At 31.4% G+C, this 24,778-nt stretch overlaps 1 long non-coding RNA gene across 1 annotated transcript in view; it reads right to left on the bottom strand.

The window, feature by feature from the left end:
• LOC129231846 (uncharacterized) overlaps window positions 1-993 on the bottom strand; it is a 46,092-nt gene extending 45,099 nt beyond the window's left edge. Inside the window, exon 1 of the long non-coding RNA XR_008581306.1 lies at window positions 830-993. This is a non-coding gene — a long non-coding RNA (uncharacterized LOC129231846). The remainder of the gene's footprint in view (window positions 1-829) is intronic.
• Window positions 994-24,778: the final 23,785 nt, after the last annotated feature.

The raw sequence follows: 24,778 nt of genomic DNA, 5'->3' as shown, positions 1-24,778 counted from the left end.
TATACAACTATTGGGCAAATTTTATCTGATGATTCAGCAAAACTATCACCATTCGGCCAAATTTGGAGTAACGTTTGTCAAAATCATCATCATTCAGCGAAATTTGGAGTTCCATTCTGCAGATTCAGAACTTCCGCCCTCTTAAAAGTTTAAGAGTTTGGGGCGCCAACACGACCTGATTACCCAAAAGGCTCGGGAAGCTTGAGCTTCCCTTCAGAATTTCTAGAGGGCCCAAATATGACTGTAAAACTGTGCTTAACAATTCCAGTTTCTGCTTTTAACTTTTTTTTTAAGAATTAAATAATTATAGAAAATGAGGACACATTTGATAAAATGTGGCCACAAGCTATATTTTCAAATGTGGGATTTGATTCAATTCTGCGACAATGTACATTTGTGACATTTAATTTCCTTTGTAAAGTGTCAAATATGCCCATATTTGCTGAGAATTCAAGTGCAACGCATATAATAAACAAAATTTTCGTCAGTTCTGCTAGGTCACTTAGCATTAGTCAGTGCTGTATCAATGTGCATGGAATGTTTAGAAAAATTTCCCCCGAACAAAAAGTGGGTGGCCCCAAAATGAGACCGAGCTTCCCCTAATTTCAGAGGCTAATCGGGCTCTGGGCCAAATATCTTTAGGGAACCACGGATCCTGAAAACCAAAAAGGGAACTAAAAAATATAAATAAGAAAAATGCAGGACCACATTAGTGGTCGCCAAAAACAAATGCCGTCAAGCGACTGTGCAATCAACAATAGGCCGAAGTGCAAAAAAGGCGACCTTGCCGTGCCACTTTAGACAATCTGGACAGGAAGTTGGGACTGACCTCTCTCACCTACTGCTCCGACTGACAATAGCAGAGGACTTTGGCCACTCTCATCGAAAGGATCGCCTCCTCTCTATCTAATCTTTCGCCTCCTTACCTCCGGAAAGAAGAAGAGTTCACCGCCTCTCGTCTGGAACAAAGTCACTCCGTCTTAATTGAGCTGGAGACGCGGTTGCACACACACAGTGGCTGCCTTGGAGACAAGGACAGCGTATAGAGATTGGATTGAACATTTTATACCATGTGTGCTAACACCATTTGTAGATTTTATGTGCAGTAAATAATAATATTTCAGAGGCGTGATATAAGTGTTTCGTCTGCCAAAAAGGACAGCTTTTTCTTTTTTTGAAGACACAGGTATAGCAATCGATTCTTACTTGCGCAATCCACGGGTGTAACGTTTTTACGGGTATATTTTCACTTTTCCCCCCTATTCCCCGGGAGGGGGGGATTTCCCCAGATTTCCCCCCGATTGGCTTTATATTTTTAAATATTTGCATTGTAATGCAAAGGATTGTAAATTACATTTAAAAAATAATGATTTTATTCTAAAAACAACAATTTCAAAAATGACGAAAAAGTACTCAATTTGAACATATCGCAGAGTCAAAATGGCTCTGACTAGGTGGTATTCAAATTTGAAACATTCAAATACTCAAATCAGCATGTGCTCATTTTTGAGGTATTTATGCTCATTTTTGAATATTTAATAATTTTAAATTTGAGTATTAACCAAGTTATGTACTCATTTTTGAGTATGAAATAATTCAGCACACTATTTGAAAACATGGGTATGCATATTTGAAACAAAAGGTTTCAAGAAAATTTGAAAGCATGAATGTACTCATTTTAGAAAACTTCATTTTTCTCAGTGTTGTACGTGTTGCGGGTGCGACAGTAGAGTCACACCCGTAATATGTGCAAATCATTACTTTTAGGTACAAAAATGTTTTTAGAAAGTTGATATACCTTCTATTATGATACACAATGGATCTTTACGGTCAAATATATGAAAATTAAAAGCAACAGTCATCGGGGATGAAAGTGCACCCGTGCAATTAATTGAGCATCGGCAGAAATTTTATAGGATATGCTAATTGCAGAATTTAAATTTCTCGGAAATAAACTTGTCCTTTTCAAGGTGCATGGCATATTCTTCTTTCGACTATCAACACCATTTAAATGAGCGAAGGATTGAGGTCAGTGTGAGTAAAAGATAATTTTAATGTCCATAGAGGCGCATTTCACGCATTGAAAAATATGAAATACGCCTCAAAAAGACAGTCAATCATATTTTTAAAATACTGTATTTAAAATAAAAATCTATTATTGTGGAAAATGGAAGACAAAAGAATCAGCATTACGGAATGTCAAGCATTTTAGAAGCTAAAAATCAAATTGAGAACACATTTCTTTTTTCCCTGCCATCAGAACGTTGTGCTTCTTTCTTTTTTTATGGAATTGATAACTATTACGGTTTTCACTGTTTTCGTATTTTTACATTACAATTAATTGAATCGCAAAATTTCTGAAAATAACTTCAAACAATTAAACAACTTTTCATTTAAGATGAAATTGGCAAACACTTATAGTACTCCAAGAGATATGTACGTTGGACAATTTAAAAAGAAAATCTATTTTCGTCCCTCATATATTTTCCTGAAATATTTCATCAATATCTCCTGAAAAATAGCAATCGACAAATCTCATGATGTGTAACACACACAAAATTTTTAGGTAATTTTTCGGCTGTAGGTAACTGAAACATTTTTGAATACACACTGCTCAAAAAATTAGGGGAGCACATGGTTTTAATAAAATTGAGAAAAATAGTATTCCGGAAACTAGTTTCTAACAAAGCCTCCATGTTTCCAGAGAACATGAGAATAAAACTTAAACTTTAGAAGCAAATCAACGTTTCTGTCGTTGAAAAGCAGAAAAAGGATACAAGTGCAGAAATCGCGATTTCACAGAAGCCCATTTTTTCACTGTCTGAGCTGTAAAACTCAACCGTTCAGTTTTTCTTTTCATTGGAAAATGCCAGTACACTGTAATTTATCGGATTCCATGACTTGACGTTTTATCGGGGGACTGGAATCCGGGCAAACACAAAGAACTGTAGCAGACGATGTTGGAGAGGCATTATTTCATGTTCGTTTCGCTGTCCTAGAGGAGTGAAGTTCCCAGTCAAATTTTTTCTGCTTCTTTTTTGCTGTGTTACATCTTAATACACATGTATACTCCATTTTATACCTTTGCAAGGCTACCTCACAACGGTTTCTTCACTTTTGTGTGATTGCTCCGTGCTCCCCTAATTGTTTTGAGCAGTGTAGCTGAAAACTTAAATGCTACATTTTGTGATACATTTTGTGACACATTTCGTCACAATTTACTCAAAGGATTAAAAAAAAAAAAAAACTTTGCAAATTAAGTACATACACGCTTTCACAGATACATATACATATTTATACCATCAGTAAAATAAATACTAACGAAATTAGCATTTTAATTTTATTTTACACTTAAATATATGCTCTACGATTATTATATATCTATAGATATAGTTTTTTAAAAAAATTTACAGTAATTAAATACAGAATATCGCTCTACATCTACTAAATACTTACTTTAATGTGACCCGCACTTTAGTAACAGGATGCAAAAAATGTACGTTTCTGAGATGCAATGAGCTCTACTCATTTGGAGCAACCAGACTTTAACCCGGTGACAGGAGGGGACGATTCATAAGAGCCCTTACATACGTATATTAATTAACATATAAGGATGTGCACTGTGCAGTATTGCTTAAAACTCGAGTTCTGGACGGGGTTTAAACCCTGGTTGCGCGACTGGTTCTGCTGATCAAGACTTCAGTTTCACCAAAATGCTCCTCCTGCAAAAACTAAAAAAGATAAACACAACATTACAAATAAAACATTGAATTATGCAATACCAAGGAAGTAAATGTTTACTATTAGTTATCCTAAGATTGTGTGTGGTTGTCATAAATCCACTTCATTCTCTTTCCTTTAAGCAATACTTTTTGTGACAAAATTAATGAACGGACATTACTGTTAAAGGAAGAACTTTATTACTGGTTGAATCCCAAAAGAAGGCTTGAATTGTGTCATACAGTAGTAGACAGATTTAGTGAGTCATGGACCTGAAAACCATTTTATACAGTTGAACGAACTCCAATAATAAAATGTATTCGTGAAAAGTGATTAAAAGTATCAGTGACGTCATGATATATATATATATATATATATATATATATATATATATATATATATATATATATATCCCCAGAGGGTTGCTTTTTTTTGAATATGTAAAAATTTAAGCCCTAAGTTTAAAATTTCTGGATTAAAGTGCAAATATATACGAATATCACTTCCGCGAAAATGGATTGCACAATTTAGTACAGTAAAATCCCGTTTTTGCAAAGACTTTGGTAATCCTCAACTCAAATTACATATAGAAATTTTCAAGATTTGTAATACTGTTATAGCGAAATTTCACTACTGCTAAACAAATTCGCTGGGCTGTAAGACTTAATTTAAACGGGATTCGACTGCACATAACACTATATATTTAAATAAAACATGTGTCACAGGGTAAGAAAATAAATCAAAAATGTCTAGTAAATTTTATTTTTTACTGGAAATAACTGAAAATTATCTGTTCACACCGTTATCGTGCTAACTTTAATCATGCATGAATAAATTTGCTAGAATTGAATATGATTTTGATATTAGTCGCTCCCGAAGTATAAACTAGGAACTATTTGAATGATACAGAAATATTTGTTTGGGGTTGGCTTCGATACTTTTTTTATTAAACCGATTTATGTATATTTTACAAGTCAAAACTCCCAAGAAAAGCCTCAGCTAGGAAAACGAAAAAAATGCAGCAGGTAAGAGTCGTTGTATAACTTTTCTGAAAAGGAAAAAAGTGATAAAGAGAGATGTTGGCTATTACAACATCTTCAGTGATAACACGAAAACTGAAAACAAAATGTCTGAAAGAAAAGGGTTGAAAACAAAATGAAGAGCAAGAGTACCATATTTGGCCACGGCAGAGAAACTGTTTACGAATTATAGAATCGTTTAAGTCAAAAAAATGAAATAAATAAACGGCATAATACACTGTTCGCGTGATGCATAAACAAATTGCACTTCACGCGGTAATTTTAAACACAAAATACGAAATTGAAGCTTGTGGGGAAAACGGGTTTTTTTGCAATGCCTTTAATAAAAATCGTGAACCAACGTCAGAAGGGCTTTTTTCCATACTGTTTGGAAATACAAAACAATTAACATGCACTGTAATAATGCGATTATGGGGCACAAAAATATATCTTTCTTGTTGTTAATTTAGAACACGACAAAGACTATACAAAACATTCAACGCTTTTGCGCATAATCAAGCTATTTTTAATATAAAAATGGCAATAGAGTTTGAAAATTAAAAGAAGGGGGGTGCCATTAAACCAGTTACTAAGCTATAAAGAACTATTTTAAACAGATCAACAAGCAAATTAAATCTGAACCCAGCCGCAGAAGGTAACAGTTTTTTAACCTATAAAAAAAAGCTTAAACAGTGCAAAAAGCAAATTAAATTCGGAATCCAATCTCGGAAGATAGCAATTTAAATTGTAAGTTTTGTTGTTAATAATGAGCATGTAATTATTTCAATGATTTTCCTACTTATTTATAATACGAAAAAGGGTCACAGAAAATCTTCAACTCTTGTTTAAAACTATTTAGTTAACTAAGAATAAGAGGAGGGTTTTACTGAAAGTACAAACCATAAGTTTTAATTATGACGTTGTTACAGCAAATAAGAGTATACATCATGAGTCTGTAATCGAAATCGGCATACGATAATCGTAATCGAATACATTTTTGCCAGCTGTCATTGTTGCTGTAATCGTAATTACTTTTTAGCAGAGGATTATAATCGTAATCATAATCTATTTTTTACACTTGTAATCATAATCGTATAATTGATTACGATTTCTCGTAATCGACTTCAAACCTGTTAATAATTAACATATAATTATTACAATTATTTTCCAACTTATTTAGAGTACGAAATAAGGTCTCACACAACCTTCAATTCTTGTTTAAAACTTTTTAGTTAACTAAGAATAAGAGGAGGGTTTTACTGAAGTTGGTGTGGTAATTAATGCCGAAAGTTTAGTTTTAAGAAGAACACAAGTAATGAAGTTGATTTTATCCAGCATGGTAGAAAAACGTTTTGGCAGGAGATATTTGAAAATAATGTCGAGGGGGAAAAAAAAGAAAACTTCCCCCTTGCTACAATTGTTCAAAAATTTTGTTTATAAAAAAATAAATAAATAAACACTAAACTTGAAAACAACAATGGTATTAAATCTAACAAGGAGTTAGAAATGCCTACATAATCTGCATCATTGTAGAGGAAAGAATTTCGAAATTTTTCAAAAGATAAGAACTGCTTAAATTTTGACAAGAGATTGATAAACAGCTTTTTGTCCAAGTAATTTCTTTAGCAAAAAACTTTAACTGCGCATGTTAGTGGAATTGTAGCATACACATCATAAGAATAAATTTTCATTTATAATTTTTAGTTCGAGTTTTATGGGAATTCTAAAAACGAATTTTATTACATATTCACAAAAAGGTATTTCCTGTGGAAACTTTTTGCAACAAAACTTGAGTGCTACATCCATTTCTACAAGTGAGACTGTTTGAAGAATATTTGTGCTTTATTCCCTCCATTGAGTATCATAATATGAAGCATCAACTTTTTGAAACGTTTTCTTCTATTTAAATAATGATTTGTACCAATGGCGCACACAGGAATTTTGCAAGAGGAGGAGAGTTCAAGGTCGAAAACCTCATTCTCGTATCATACCCCAATACGGATTCAAGCATATTGACTTGATTTTGTTGATTCACGAGAACGAAAAACCGTACAAAATAAACTACTGAATAAATAATTAGAATTATTTAATGAAATATGCTAAAATAAATAACCAGAAAGCAAAATAATTTACGCTTTTACTTTTCTCATAATTAAAAAATTGATTCAAGTTCATTTAATCTATAATTACAGCACTAAAATTATGGTTATTACAGTGTATTCATTTAGAATCACCATTCTGCTTCTTATAGACAATTCATTATAAGAAAAGTACGCAGTATTTAAAAAAAACTTAACATGAGGATTTTATTCTTTCACTTATTAGAGCTGAAATTATGGTTACCTTTATTTGAAATTAATCTACGTACAAAATACATAGAATCTTAATCAAACGGGAAAAAAGCAAGACCTATGGGAAGGGTTCGGAACCCCTGGACTCCTCCTTTGTGTGCGCCACTGATTTGTAGGTGTTGCGGCCATGACCCGTACGGTCACACAGATACAATATTCTCACACAATATAATATGCATACATTATTTCTCAAGTACAAATTGTTTTTTATACAGCTGATACTTCATATTACGATACATATTGCAGGGGTCTGTCCAGGATTTTTCACAGGGTCCGTTTTTTGTGAAAAATAAAATAATTTTGTGAAAAATAAATTATTTTTGTGAAAAATCAAATAATTAAAAAAAATTTTTTTTTCTTGTAAAAACGAAAGTTTAGACTCTTGAGATGGTGGAAACTGCATCATTGACACTTAAAGTTGAGTGTTTTCTCTCTTTTCTGTTGAGAATATCATTCTTGAGTGTTTTTCTAACACTCAAGAGGAGGGGGGGAGGCATCGCTCCCTGGGAGATGGGCACCCCTCAAGTATCAATATTTATCTACCATTCTACATCATGTTAAATTATACTAGAAATGTTTTTTGCATAGTATTTAAAATAACTGTAAGAAAAAAAAATAGGCAGGGGTTCAGCATTTAACTTTTTAACCCAAGACACTGTTTAAGAGCACAGTTTCGTTCAAACCTCATAAACTCCGTGATTTTGACAAAAATAAAAAAAATATTTTATTTGTTTACCTCTTAACTAAGCGTACTAAACATCGAAAATTCGAAAAATCCGATTTCCACAGCGGATGCAAAGAGATTGCAATCCTCAAAGTGAAGGAATCAAAAGTATAAAAACGGCTTGTAAAATAAATATTTTTGATAAAATTACTTTTGAATTGCAGTTTAGAGTCCTATGATAAACATATCATTAATATCTGGACACAGTTGAAGCAAAAATAAATAAATAAATAAATAAAATAAAAAATGAACCATCGATTCAGCATTTTAATTATTGACTCATAAAGGAAAAAGGAATTCCCCTTTAAAAACTTGAAATAAGCTTTGTTACAAAAATAAAGAGACTTTTCATTTATTTGCATCCTAATAAAGCGAAGTTAGCTTGAAAAAAAGAATAAAATATGATTCTCATATCGAATGTAAAAAGATTTCGTTTTTCAAAATGTAGACATCTATAGAAAAAAATAAAGGTAAATAAAAGTTTATTTAAAGTTAATTATCCTTTTTAGTATCGAAAAACCAAACCCATATAACTTTCTCCCAAAATAACAGTTTAACATCGCATCACCAGACACTAAGTGGCGATAAGTTTAAATTTTGTAACCCTATCTGAAGCGATCACATCCGCCCCACCCATACTATCCTTTGCAGTTCTAAATTCATTTCGCTGTACATTATTGATGATTAAATCATGAGTGGGGAGAAAAGTGCTTACTACGCCTATTCAGAGAATGTTGACGCTTTTCCAAAGAAGTTTACAACAACACCGCTGCATAAAACAAACAAGCAAAATTATAAACCAAACTGACTTTCAGCTGTTAATTTCTTTCAAAGAAACCAACAACAGGCATTATATTTATTTGGCGGTAGTAATTATTTATGACTTGCAGGAGCATCACAAGAGTGCCGATTTTTTTTTTCCTTTTGCAAAATTAGCTGATTTTGTATAAGTTGATTCCTCTAATTTAACTTTAAATATGCTGTATTATTTTAATTTGAGATTTGCTCTTTCAATAAACAATTTGTGAAAGATCCGTTTTTGTTTACCAGAATTTTGTGAAGGGTCCGTTTTGGTTGATCGGATTTTTGTGAAAGGTCCGTTTTGGTTGATCGGATTTTTGAGAAAGGTCCGTTTTGGTTGATCGGATTTTTGTGAAGGGTCCGTTAACGGACCCAAATTTGCTCTGGCCAGACCCCTGTATTGGTTCTTTACATTCGAATATCTCACAATTAAAATTAAATATTAAAATTCAGGGAATAAAGTTCAAACATATTGCAAAGTTACATCCGTGAATATGCAGGGGTGCCCATCCCCCCCCAAGTTCAATGGATCAAATTCCCCCCCCCCATTTTTCTCAACCCCCTCTTTCCTTTTTTTTTCTTTTTTAGCTCTTTTTATTTATTTTATTATTTTTTAAATATTTTTTATTTAGTTTATTTTTTAAATATTTTATTTATTTAATTTACTTTTTTTTTGATTTTTTCATTTAATTTACTTTAATATTTTTATTTGTTCATTTTTAATTATTATTGTCATTCCTATTTTATTTGAAAAGTTCTGTGCTATGCCAATAACATACACACACAGACTAAATAAGTAAATAAATGAAATAAAATACAAACAGAATGAAATAAAATAAATAATTTAAGTAAAAAATTATTCATATAAATTTATTTTTTGATTTAAGTTAAAAAATAAATAAAGAAATCCTCCCCAAAAATTTTGATGGCGCAACTTGCGCCATAATCCCCTCCCCCCCTTTGTGAAAATGGGTTGAGAAAAAACAGCATTATTGTACATGTATTTTCGTAACAAATTTTGAGATATTATTAGTATGCTTCAACTTATATTTCATCTCATAGTACTATACTGCAAGACATATATCTGAGTTCTGAAATAAAGTTCGAATGCTTGTACAATGTAATTTCTTTCTGTTGTAAAAATCCCGGAAGACGTTATAGTAAATTTTATTTCATGTTTAAATTCGAGGGAATAGAGCAGATAATATTTCCGTAAGAAAACTCGGAAGAATATTAAAATATACATTTTTCATGTTAAAACTTGTGACAACATTACTCTAATTTTCTGCTTTCGTTGTCTAAAAAAAATCACAACTGTACTGCTTTATGTTTTCTATCATATAAACTGTCATGGAGAAACATAGTTTCTTCCGTGAACACAAAGTCTATTCTCCGTTTTTTCCTCACACCCCTATACTCAACTAATGGTAGCATTACAGCTTTCTACATCCATGCCAATGAACTACGTATTGGAAAGAGCAGCTCGAAAATAATGAGATAGTTGAATATTCTAAGTAAAATTTGAGTTTTTAAATTAAAAAATGATTACACTCAATCTTTACCAACATAAAATTTCTTCAAATTTCAACTTTTCCAAGATGGTTGTGACTTGTGAGCATGGCATTTCTAAACGTTTGAAAACGAAGTGTCATTTGTTATCTCCTTCTCCATAGCTTCCTTTACTCAGAAACTGAAAGACTATTCCACAAAAAGAAAAAACCACTGAAGCGTGGCGGGCAACTACTGCGGAAGTACTTTATAGATTTTGGAGATCACAAGGGACTCCAACTAACCACGAAACAAAGCATTACATTGGAAAATGCAATTCGAAACCTCTTTACAGTTAACTTCAAAAATATGCACTGAAGCTGTTTTTTTTTTTTTTTTTTTAACGGAATAGAGCAACATTAAAATAAATTAAGAAATTGTTTTACAACACATTCTTAAAATATTTTTCAAAAAAAAAAAAAAAAAAAGTGGTTTTTCCTCAAAGTTCATCGAAGTACTTTCTTTTTCTTCCAACATTTAAAAATATGACTGTGTAAGGTCAAGTGAGGTAATTATCACCACTGGGTAATTGTGACCAGTGTCATTTTTAAGAAATTCATCCAGGTTAAAAACAAAACAAAAAGGTTTTATCTATATCAACGTAGTGTATTTTGTTTTAGAAATCTGCAAAAAGTAATTAGCAAGGGTGTGTTTAAAGGGGGAGCCAAAGAGGCCCGGGTTGCTCCCAAAATGAGTGTGAAAGCCACTCATTTTGAATAAGGATTTCAATATTTCAAACAAAAATTTGGAATTTCTTCATAATATTTGACTTTGCCTGATGGGGTATACGCTCCTGGTTTTAGACTAAAATCAAATCAATATAAGTAATTCCAACAAATATGCGAAAAACAATAATCGCACCTGTTGATTCCAAGTGGTTTCAACCTTCAAATAAATCTTTTATAGTAAGCGCAAATCTATAACTGAGCCAGTGATGTCTCTTTCTTCTAATTAATATTTTCTGTTTGTATTTTAAGTATAGACCCTTAAAGTATGTGGTTAGTTAACCAATTTGTTACCACAATGAGGTAGTTATGACCCACATGGAAAAGTTATGAGAAAGTAAATGAAACAGTAAACAAGCCCCAACCAAGGTAAAAACAAAATAGATATGGAAGAGGCTGGACCCTATCAAGTTCATGTTCTGCGCAGTTTTTGCAAGAATGTTGCCAATCCTAATCATTTGATCATATACCAGATTGGCTCTAAGATAGATTATCTCTCAATTATTAACTTCATCTAACTTTGCCTATAAACCTTAACATTCCAGTACGAAAAAATAAGTTATATAACCAATAATGTGTCCCCCTGCATCTCCAAAAAAAAAAAAAAAGAAGCAGTCAAATGAGCATTTGAGCGTTCTGTCGAAATTATATTAATGTCCAACAAACGACTATATTGGCCACACGATTAGACCCTCGGTTAGACAGCCAAACCACCAGTCAACGCCTTATTCAACCAATAAGAAGGCTTCAACCAGCAGTTCAGGTGTCTGACCTAGAGTCGAATTATCTGGCGAATTCGAGCATAAAAGTTCATTGACCGGTTAACTTTTATATTGTAACCAATGAATAAACATCATAGTTTACCCTTGATTTATTTGTAAGAAAATTATTTAAAAGAACTAATGCCTCGGAGAAGACTAAAATAAAGATATTTGTATGACTTTAAAGAGCTTGACTATAATGATTGCTTAGGAGCAACAGCGCAAGAAGAGGAAGAGGCGAGGCTAACAATAGAATGCGGTTATAGAAACGCAGCCAAAATATTCTTCTGATAAAAGAGAAGATTTTGAAACTGCTATTCTGAGGATGTAAACAATGTCACGTGCATGGGTGATGCATATCAGATGCAGGGAAAGACTCGATTCAATGAATATTTTTAATTTAAAAAGAAAGTTATAATATTCTTATGAAACTGTCTCGTCTTGCTAAATTTCTCAACGGAACTGATATATTTTAAACTAATAAAACTGTTTTGATATAATTTTTAATTTAGTATTTTTAGGCAGGGGCACAAATTTTTGGGAGGGCGGAAATTCTCAATTTGCCGAATGGAATTCTAAATTTTGCCGAATGGGAACTCCAAGTTTCGCCGAATGATGATAATTTTGCCGAATCTTTGACGGAATTTGCCGAATAAGGAAATTTCTAGAAGGTCACAGTGACCTTCCATAGGGGTGCCCCTGATTTTAGGTATCATAAAACATAGTGGGAAGAATGAGTTGTATGAACGAAGTGCAAAGATGCTCACAGGCTGAAGTTATTTCTACAATAAAAATAACAAGTAAACACGAGGTATATACCCAAATCGCTAAAAATAGAAGAAATTTTCAAACGGATTATACAACTTCGTTTGTTAAGGAAAATACTTAATCAGATGGCTAGGATTAAGGGAGCCGAGGAGATTAAAGATTGCTGAGAAATTTTCGGCATAATATTGATGCTGTAGTAATCCATATTCGTTTTAGTGTTTTTTAACAAATTCAAGTTTCAGATTAGCTCCTTACATAGGAGCTTAACATGCGATACTACAACAAAAATACAATTTAGAACATTTAGCTGTAATGAACAATAATAATCCCTGTTTGAAATTTTATCTGCAAGAAAAGTACGCCGAAGAAGGTAGGAAAATCACAGACAAATGACTGAAAATCCTAATAAAAAAATTAATATTTGGACTTGAAAATTGTGTTGGAGAAAATGTAATGATTTCGCCATGCTATGAAAGAAAAATGCATCGTCAATAGTTAAGAAAAAAATTGAGAATTGTTTAAATATTCAAGAGATTATTTTTTAAATTTTATCGAAAATTCTAAATAAGATGTCAGTAATTTAAAGCACTAGAAATGGAATTGAAATTTTCTAAAATAGAAGCATAATTAATTGAAGTATACCTTTTTTTTTTTTTTTTTTTGCCTTTACAAACAAAAAATCAAAACAATCTTCAACAATACAGGTCTGTTTTTTTTTTTAGATTATACAAATGCTGAATGAAAACAATTTTTAATGAAACCGATCTGTTCCAACAAAGCCATCTGAAAAAAAAAAAAGAAAGCAAAAAAAAAAAAAAATAAAATAAGAGAGAGAGAGAGAGAGAAAAGAGAAAAAAAGAAGAACTCAAAGAAAAGTGTAGATGAGAGCAATTATGACATACAAGTACGAAAATTATTAGCTTGAAATGGCAAATTAGTCCCTTTGCACGCAATAGGTCGATTGCTAATTATTAAAAAAAATTATACCACCTCGTACCGGATTTATCCCTCTAGGCCCTAGGCCGTGGCCTCTTAAACTCACAGGCTCTAAGAGGATAGCATTGACAAAGTTCTTAATGTTGTTTGATACTGTTTACAGGAAAAACAAATGACAGGAGCACTTCATTGCTAAATAATGCACATTTTTGCTAGTTGTTCGTACAAATAAAGCAAATTTTCAAATAATGTAGCAAAATGTTTTTGTGTCTACAATATTTCCACAAAGAACTAAAATTATTAATGATTAAAGATATTAAACCTTTAAGGACTATAAGCTTTATTGTCGATTGTGGAATTCTTTTATACATAAAACTAATAAATGGCGTTATTAGAGTTGCAAATTTATAAGGACTAAGAAGTAGAGGTCGGAGGGTGGGATTCGGACGGATTTTGGGGTAAAGGAATCGGTTTCAGGAGTCGAAAGTTTTAAATATCTAAGAATCGGAGTCGGTCGTTTTGCCTCCGAGTCCGCAACTCCACCATGGCTTGGAGTCAAGAGTCGGAATCGTGTGGATTTTGGGGTAACGTAGTCGAAGACTAAAATTTCAAGAGTTAGTCATTTAAAATTCGATTCCACATAACTGGTTAAAACTACTTCCCAAAATCTGATTAATTGATTAGTTAAAAAGTAATCTTAAATTAAAGTAGAAGTATGGCAGTATGGATGCAGATGCGGTTAGTTCATTTGTGATGTTGTCAAAAAGAAATTACAGTATTTTTTTTTCATTTTATTATTATTTTTTTTTTTACATGCATTAAGATTTTGATGTCTAAACAACGTGGGAAAGATATTTATAAATTTTGTATTCGATTATTCGTAAAATAAATTTTGAGCAAAGGGGACAAATATGTCCCACATAGACCTTAAAGGATTGAGGAGTTATAAGAATTTGAAAATAACGTGATGAGTTTTTCCCTTCTATACTTCTTTTTGAAATTAATTTCTTAATAGGATGGAAAATAATCATTTCTTAGAAATTTCTGCTCCATAGCCTAGCTACACTATAAGTCAAAAAAAGCAACTATTGCCATTGCCTATTAAATTCTAATAAAGGAAAAAAAGCTAAACCATAGCATAATAAAGAAAAATAGATTACCTAAAAATATTGAAGTCATAAATGTCTTTGCCGTTAGGACTCATGAAACGATATTCCATGCTACATCCCAAGACCTATAAGATATGTCTACAAAGATATGTTTGCAGAAGTATGAATTTTATCTTCTGAAATAGATTTAATCGAAAATGAAAGACACATATAACATGTAAATCAAGAGAAGTAGCCGTTATATAAAGGATTTTTCTAGAACCTGTAAGCTGTTCAAATATGCGTCAAGTACAAATACAGTTTTGCCATATTTGATTTCTAGTAGTAAAATGTTTCTTTTATTGTTCTCCAGGTGAAAATTGCATACCACAGATTGATAGTCTACATAAAAAGAATTTTTAGTTCAAAGGATTGGTTCAAGGATTGTCAAAAATCATTTGACGATATCAATATATGAGTTGAAACATTATCAGATTGGTTATCAGATCAAACGACAATTCATTCGAAGATTGATTATCCATTGAAACGTTCAAAAAATATGTATTCGAAGAGCTTCATTGGTTGAACTAATCTCCAAGAGACCTTTACATTTTAAAGACCAAATTTGACATTTAGATACCTATGAATTGCCGAATTATGCGCCGTATCATAAATTTATTTCATTTTGAGTGGTCTCTAATAATTTTTTTTCTTTTCATTTTGGATAACTTACGTATTTCTGGAGCGTTTCTGTAATTTTATGCCAAAAATGCAACAAAACCATTAAAATATTGAGTCGAGCAGTTAAAAATAAAGAAATTGGATCATGGTTCCTCCTAATGACTAAAAAGAGATTATAGGTAATGGGAAAGCGCCTCTTGCTGATACGTTAGTTTTTCTAAAGATTAAATAGGAAGCTGTGCGGGTGATACTCAAAGGATATCGATAAAAAGGAAAATTTATAACATGGCCGCGGGAAAGAAAGAAAAGAAAAATTAGAATATTATGGTTATAAAAGAATTTAGAATACTATGCTGGTTAAAAAAGACGAATTGAGGCAGTGAGAAGCAAAGGGATGTAAGTGGCAAAATTAAAAATTTGAAGATGATGAACCTATCCTCTGTCTTGGGGCAAGAGAAGGTATTAGTAGTTCTGGTAGTTGCTGCATGTTTTAGAAAAAAAAAAATCAATGAAAGCCTACCTAGGATGTTATCTTTAAACTCGTTTTACTCAAAACTGAAAATATCCACTTATATCCCTTTGCTTCTCACTGCCTCAATTATGAACAAAGGTTACTCGAAATGACTAAAATGAGAAAATGGGAATGAGTAAAAGTCTCTTTCTGACACGTTAAATAAACTTTTTTTTTTTTTTTTCAGAAATAGCAAACTAAAAAGTGTGTGTGCAAATTTGAGGGATAGCGAAACATAGGAAAACTTAAGAGACCCATGAAATATTAAAAGATAGTGAGGAACATTGATAACAAGGCCGTGGGGAAAAAAAGAAAGAAATTAGAATAGTTAAAAGAAATTAGAATATTATGGTTAAAAGATAGAGACATTGTAAATAAAATGACTAAAATGAGAAAATGGGAATGAGTTAAAGCTTCTCTCCTACACATTGTAGAATTTTTTTTAGGGATATAGGAAACTATATCATGTGTGTGCGCGTGAAAATTTAAAGGACAGTGATAGATAGAAAAATTTGAAAGAAACCCTTGAAATATAAAAAAAAAGAAAAGAAAGAAATTAGAATATTACGGTTAAAGGAGAGACAGGGAGACAAAAACAGTCAAGGAAGCAATTTAATGAAGATGAGCAATTGACAAATAAAAACCAATTCAAGCGAGATGAGTAAAAAAATAATCTCAAGGGAAGTGAATAAAATTGAAGGACACTCCTTATTTAACATTCAGGTGATACAATCACATGGAATCGGAACTGTGTTTAATAGCACTAAGGTGTTAAGTTGTTTAATTAGATTTTAGATTATATAAAACTCAAAAAAAACCAATTTCGCAAATAAATGTCAAACATATCGCGTCAAGAAACAAAAGATGAGCTCATTTATTTCAGGGAAAACGTGCCAAGAATCGAAATAGCGTTAATGAGTGATACAGGTAACGGCATTTTAGAGTAAGAGTTAATTTGTCCTTCTACTATAGCCATCGATTGATACCAAAGGTGTAAATATTCATATTATATTTATTAAATGATAGAATTGTGTGATTCCTGAATACATACAAGAATGATTTATATATTGCAGCATAATCATTGTTAAAACTACCAAATCTTTTTTCAAGGTAATTTTCAGATAATCGTAATTTGTTTTATATTTTACAGAAAAAAATTAGTCTATACTACTACAGTAGAAATGCTTTAGAATTAGAAGTCACGTATTCTAGAACGAACTTCGAATTAATTTCATACGAATTTGAAAAGCTACGTGCTATTATAAACCAAAAATGGTCTCACTGTTTTAGCATATGTTATAGACCAGCGTCGTGTCTCAACCGTTTTGGACCCACTGACTGGTAAACATTTGATGAACAAAAATTCACAAGCGGGGAAGGTTTCATTAAAAAAAAAAAAAAAGTCTTTCAAAGCTGGTTCCACATGTTAATTGTAAGTTTTTTTTATTGCGATTGCAGTAAAACCTGTAAAGTTGACCACCCTTGTAAGTTGACCACCTGTCTAAGTTGACCGCTATTTTCGAGTACAGAATTAGATCTATACCATATAATTCAACCTCTGTAAGTTGACCACCTGTTACGTTGACCACTAAAGTAGTGCACCACAAGTGTTCAACTTACACAGGTTTCACTGTATACATATGTAATTGAGTCTTCGAAAAATCACAGGTGATTATGAAAAATAATCACATCATCAGCATCGTAAAAAAATAGCATGTGTTTTATTTTTTTAATAGTTTCATTATATTTTTTATGCATTAACTTTCTATTATTTTATTTATTTATTCTTTTGATTAGGATAATTTTTTTTTTAACGCAGACCGGTAAGAATCTCTATTGACCGGTCAAATTTTTCCATGGAACTGTGCCGGTCCGCTGGACCAGGGGTGGATACTCGCTGTTGTGGACTTAATCGAAAGATTAAAGTCAAAAATAAGCGATAAGTAGGAATGACGGCAATTTAATGTTTTTTAATAAATTTTAAACACTTCTCCTAATTCAGTGTTTTCCATCATTTAAATCAACATCTGCCAAAATGAGTGCAAAAATGTTTCTATTGCTGCACATTTTAATGAAAGAAAATTAATATATCATTAATATTAAGATATTATTGTAAGAGAAAAGGGGCAAATGAATTTATTTATATCGCTTATTTGGAAGAAGAGCGCCACAATACGAAGAAATCAAATTTTACAGGAGAAGCGTTTGAAGTTGAACTCTTCAGGCAATTTGCATTAAGAAAAGTAAGTTTGCTGGGCTTAATATTAGAACAAAAAATCTCATAATTTTCCAAAGAAGACAACGTCCTTTTAAGGCCTTTTAGTGAAAAAAAAAAAGAAAATTAAAAATTCGTATTGTGGCACTCTTTTTCCAAACGAGAGATATATATAATATTTTTTATGGGATGATACTAGTATGGCAATATTAATCTTTTCAAGTATTTTCATTTCTTACACTGAATGAGTTATTAAAATAAATCTTAACATATTCAATTCAAAAAAGTCAACATTTTCAATAAATTTATCATAGTAGAAAAATCATGTTCATCATTGATTTTCAGCGCAATGTGAAAAACTAAAAGACAAAACTATTTCTTTTTAGTCAAATTCAATCTGTTCATTTCAACTAGGGTCGCTCCTTATGTTGAGAAAATTAAAGTAATTGAGAGGCTGAAAAAAAATTTACAAACAACTAACATCTTTTAACTTTTTTTTTTGTTTCAAATACCATCATATCATCGTCATCTAGTCAGCGGTTCCCAACCTGGGGGGTAATTACCCCCTAAGATGGAAAGTGGGATTTTTCTGAGGGGTAAAATAAGTACCAAGATTGTGTCATTGTTCGCTCTGAAAACAAAATGATCAAAAATTGTATCAAATTTACTTAATCAACAATCATTAGTGATTGATAGAGAAAAAAAGAGATAATTAACTTGGAGCTTGACTTGCGATGTGCACTGGCCGAAACAAAAACTATTAAACAAATTGCTACAACTAAGCAATATCATAATATCAACCGTCACATTGACTACTATTTGATTTTATAACAAATTGCTAAGAAAGAGGCGTTTTCTTTATCTGAATGATTAAAATGAATGATAGTCATTACATTTTTTAATCTTAATTACGAAAATGAATAATTTAATTTTAGAATGAACGTTTTGGTGGTAATTGCTAATAAATTACCCGCTTTTATGAGTAATAGCCTTAAAAAGGTTGAGAACCACTGATCGAGATATATAGTCAGGTGACAATTCCAATACTTAACAGGATTTGATAGTCTAAAAACTGCCTAATAACAAGCTACAAATATTATAAATATTTTTTTTTTGTTTTGTTTTTAAATTTCGACAACAAAACGTTCGAAAGCATTAGGCCGTCTAATCAAGAATAATATGCAAAATTTTAATTCATTGGAAAAATTATTGTTATCACATACTGGTTCCTCTACCAAATATTGAAGTTTTCAGAGATAAATATGTTTCTAAAAATAATTGTAATTTTCAGAAAGTTTACAATATGTCATAAGACAATATATCTCTCTGCTACCTGCTAAACAGAATATAAAATGAAATTAACGCAATACCAATAAAAATTGGGTACCACCAGCAATCATTCACAAAACAAAATGCAAAATAAAATGAAAAATATGTTTATTAATCTTTTTAAATTAATTTTATCATTCGCAGTTTTGCAGTGCAGCACACTGCTAAGCTTTTTATGCCATAAATTACATGACTTATTTACAAAAGTGTGCAAGTATTTACATCTTTTACATTTTCTACATATTTACAGGGATATCACACATCCTATAGGTTCAAAATGACTGTTTACACACAAATAAATAGTTTATGTACTGAAATTTCGGATGAAAAGTGTTCATAGTTTTCAATTTAAAGTTATGCAACACATAATACTGTTAACCAATAATAGTCTTTATATTAGGTGCACATTCTAAGAGATCTTTTTATCCAAGATTTCAGTACATTTACAGTTATTCTTTAAAAGAAAACTCTAATGATATGAACATTTAAAACATTTTAACCAGACATTTTTTAACTGTCAGTAAATGAGAAAGAATTTAAAGGGAAAAGTTTATTTTAAATAAACTCACGGATGTGCAAATTAAAATGATACTGAAATAGCTTGAACTCTGGCGAAGTTGACCACACAAACGTAATTTGATTAGTTTACACAACTGCTGAACTAATTCGGTTGTAACAATTGCTGAAAATTCAGCATTTCAAAGAGTCGTGGAACATTGGGTAATGCATTTTCAAGCATTACATCATATATTTATATATTTTAAATATATTACTATTGCACACTTTCAGGGAATTGTAATGATTTGGAGAAAACGACAAACACCAAAATGTTTCCATATTTATCAAAATATGTTCTTTAGTTTCCAGCAATCTAAACATCCTAATGACATATATATACAAGCGACTAGACTACTTCGTAACGGATGAAGTAATGAAATTGTTTGATTTTTGTACTTATAGCTCGTCTAGAGTTTGAAAATATTTTAGAAAGAAAAAAAAACACTAACTAAATAGTATCGATAAAGATTCAAATTATGTTTAAAGATTTCATCGAAAATTAAAGTCAAAGAGATAAAGATATTACAAATTTATAGCGCTCGTTTTGAAACAATTTAAAATTTATGGCACTCACAATTTCAAAAATTCTACTAACAAGGTAGTCAAATTATATTCAAAATAAATTCAGCCACAAGCATGTATAAACGAGGCTCTCATTTATTAGTCACAATGAAATTTCTCTAAATTTTTAAGTTTGCGTTTCAAGTCTTATAAATTAAAATTTCGAGATTTTTTTTTTTGGCAGTAATTTTTAAAAGGCAAAAAATGGTTAAAATTTTGAAAAGGTGTTGATCGAAACAGAAATCAACACTTAAATTGCAACTTTGAAAACAACAGAAGTTCTGAAAAATAACGTTATTCATATAAAGTAAAGTTTTTAGGCATTTATCTATCGAAATAAAAAAAAATCTGGCTCAAATTGATGATCCAAAAAGTGAGTACATTATATGGTTGAAAAGTAGCTTCATGAATGTCGATGATTTAATAGCAACCGACATGTGAAACTGAGGGAGGATTCATTAATATATCATTATCTTTAAAATTAACGGTGTAGTCCACAGGGGGTCTGTCCAGCCATTTTCACAGGATCAATTTCAAAAATAACTTTTTAACGAATTTTGTAAAATTTCAACGTTAACGCCAATGTGTTTTTTTTCCTTATTATTTATTCAATGAAACTTTATAAAGGGTTCATTTTGATTGCTGGGAATTTTGAGAAGGTTCTGTTTTTGATTGATTGGAGTTCAGTGAAGGGTCCGTTAACGGATCTAAATTTCCTCTTGGCAAACGCCACAAATGTTGGTAACTCCTAAGCGAAATTTTTCATTAAAAACACAGATTAATACTCGCATTATAGAAAATTTTTATTATTCAGGGAGGAAATGTGTTCGATATAACCCAGCCTATGTGAAGGAGTCGCTTCAGAAGGAAGTTACATTTTGTAATTGCCGACAGGAAGAGCTCATCTAAGATTAGTGACTATCCCCGCTACACCACAACCCACGCGCACAACTGTACTCCATATTGCCGTGAGAGCAGACTCCATTGAATCCAGCCTAATTGCAGTCATCAGAACTTCCTGCCTCACCACTACAGCAGAGCTAGAGTGTGCTGCTAAATCGAGGGATTTTCAACAAGAAATGGAGATTCATTCTAGGAAATGTGTCGAAAGTTAGACACCTGGTAGAATCGATAAGGGAGTGCCAAAATTTTTTAATAGGGAGTAATTTTTGTGTAAAAAATCTCCAGTGATTATTTTACCCGAAGTTTCTAATTAAATTGGGGATGAGGTTAGACGCTTTAAAAAAAATCTGTAAAATTATTTCAGATAAATAGGGATAATTCTAAGTATTTAAAAGAATAATTGCAACAGTCAGACATTTACCTTAATAATTAAAAAAATAATTAAAAAAAAAAAAAAGCAAACGCCATTCGTGAAGATTGAGGGAAGCGCGGGGTGGGGGGGGGGTTAAAATAAATAAATAAATGAACATCTAATAGTTTCACTGTAAAAGAAATTCCAGTGATTGTTTTGCCCGAAGTTTAACAAAATGTAAGATGAGGTAAGAACCCTAAAAATAGTCAATAAATCTGTAAATTTATTTCACCGATAAATAAGAACGATTCTCTGTATTGAAAAGAATAATTGCAATTTTCAGCAATACAGAGAAATTTCAAAAATTGGTAGCAATTTTAATTTAAAATATCTCAAACGATTGTTTTGCCTGAAGTTTTTCAATGAATTGAGGATGAGGACCTTATAAAATTAATTAGGCAATGAATCTAAAATGAGTTCACCGACTTATAGGGATAAATCTAAGAATCAAAAAGAATAATTGAAATTACCAGATATTTCCAATAATGATTAAAAAATAAAACAAAGCAACTGCAGTTTTTACAAATTGAAGGAGGGGGTAAATTTCAAAAAATAAGAACACGCATCTGATTTTCTACCCCAATTCAATTTTTTTCGACGGCTAAAATACTAGTTTTCACAATATGATGAAAAACGGATGCTTCCTCCACAAGTAAAATCGCTATTAAAAATTAATAAATACATACTAAAACACGTGATAAAGAGCAATCTAATTAGGAAAATTAATGCGCAAAACCGAGGACTATGGAAAAAACGACTACTGTATAATGTTCCTTACTCACGCAATATGACTTATTTTTTGCAACAAAATACGATTTAACAAATTTTATCTTATTTATCCGAGATATATATATAATACAAACCTGTAGAACAAAAATACGCTCAAAATAAACCAAACATAATATTTAGCTAACTTACCAGAAATTAGCAACGTCAATTGTTATTCATAACTAATAAAATAATTCAAAATACATCAATGATTCTAAACTTACGTTTTTTTTTTCAAACCAGCATTGTTGGATTCGTCTTCACAACCTCAATACTTTATAAAATAACACAATCAATATTTGAAACTACTATAAACTTAATAAGGTATAAAACAAAGTAAGAACTTACACCTTGAGAAAATAATTCAATGAAATTGTTCAGGAGCTTGCACTTCAATAATGTGGGGATAGGCAGCACTTAATGGTGGTCGGCAAAATTTCGTAGATATTAAATGCAATAAACGACGTAGTTTCCTTCTGTATAAAGTGAAATCCCGTAATAGTGAATACCAATACAACAAAATATCCGTCTCAACGAAGTAAATTTTCAGTCATTTAAGTTCCATTAAATTGCTTGAATTCCCATTAAAGAAATCCCCCATACAACAAAAAAAAAAAATTGCGTTCCCTTGAATTTCATTGTAACGGACCTTTATAGTATTGCACATTTTCGCAACACTGCTCATATTTATTGGTATTATTGTACTTCTGCCTATTATATTTAGAACGATTGACATTGTGAATAAAAAAATAAAACCTTCAATTGCAATATTTAAAAAATTCCATTCCCCCTCCCCCCCTCCATGTTATTTTTTTTTCTTTCAAAATACTAAGTGTAAAAATACGCTTGGCTCAATCTTCGAAGCATATTTCTGATTTTCATCACACTTGTAGAGCTGCTAAAAATATCTGAATAAAAGCAACCTTTAAAAAAAAGTCAAGTTTTTCTTTAATCATAAGTTAGTGACATTTACTTTCTTGGATGAACAATAATCAAATTACAATTTTGGAAGCTCTTTCCGATTTTCACTACGCTCGTAGAGCCGTTAAAAATATCTCTAAATAAAATCAACCATTAAATAATAACAAAGTTCTTTATCATAAGTTAGTCACATTTACTTCCTTGGATAAACAATAATCAAATTACAATCAAAACAAACCACTCGTAAAGAAAAGCCATTTTCAACTCACCTGAAAAAATATCCAGCAGAAAGCCCATTGGTTGAAAGACTAGTAGATCTTCATTTTAAGTTCTCTGGAACAGATGCTGAATCTTTTTCTTCTTCCAGTGTTCCATAAATAATCCTCGGACTTTTAGAAAACGTTTAAACAAGCATGCACATAAAAGACGAGAGCATATTAGGACTGGCAGCCTAATTTTCTGTGATAACAAGCCCGAGTCTTCTAGCGCAATGACGTACAAATGATGTGTTGATAACATGTTTATGATTTTCTCAGATTAGCAATGAGCCTGTTGTTACATGGGCTCAGATCTAACGTCCAGTTAAAGAAAGAAAAAAACTAATGTGCAAAATGTTTTCATAAGTTTTTTCCCCCTTTCTTGTTTTTGGAAGTGTCCATCAGCAGTTTTGTAATAGAGTTCTGAGAAATACTTACGCTGCTTGTTTCGATTGATGTAAAGACTTGAGCTAGATGAAATGTACATTTAAGATATTTTTGCTGTGAATTTTCTAAAGCAACTCACCTTCTTGCTTGGTCCAAGTGATTTTTTGTCTTATTGGTATGGTAATTGTCAACTATTATATGGTAATTATTCTATTGTGGTATAACTATTGAACTGTGATTAAATATCTGAAGATATGGTCAATGACTCGTGTCCTTGTGTGAATTTAATAAATTATAAGAAGTTAATGTTTTAATGCACAGTAACCCCTCGTTACACCGCGTCTCGTTATATCGATCATTCGGATGTATCGCGCTTTTTTTTCTTCCGAAAAATTAAATTTTCATTAAACCATACTTTAAATTCAAGACCACTCAACTAAAAGCATTACATTCCTAAGAAAAATCAGTTTCTTCTTTCAATAAATGAACAAAGCTGATGTTTTGCATTTCTCTAAACACGCTGCTGTAATATGCACCTTTCGATTTTTTCATTTGAAGGAACTATTTTACATACATTTTTCTAACTTAAAAGAACAATTTTAACTTTTTTTTTCTGTAGTTTGTATTACGAAAGTCGCCCGGGTATGATAACAAATGAAATCCTTTATAGGAATACACCTCATTTATTTGTACCTTAAATAAACAGTCCATGAGCTAGGTTATATCGAGGTTTCGGATACATCGCGTTTTTCTCTTATCGCTCGAAAAGCGGTATATAACGAAGGGTTATTGTACTTGGACTAGCAATCAACACATACAGTTGACGATCCACAC

The sequence above is a fragment of the Uloborus diversus genome, chromosome 10 (assembly GCF_026930045.1).
Source record: "Uloborus diversus isolate 005 chromosome 10, Udiv.v.3.1, whole genome shotgun sequence".
Taxonomy (NCBI): Eukaryota; Metazoa; Arthropoda; class Arachnida; order Araneae; family Uloboridae; genus Uloborus; species Uloborus diversus.
This window is presented reverse-complemented; position numbering and strand designations above follow the sequence as displayed.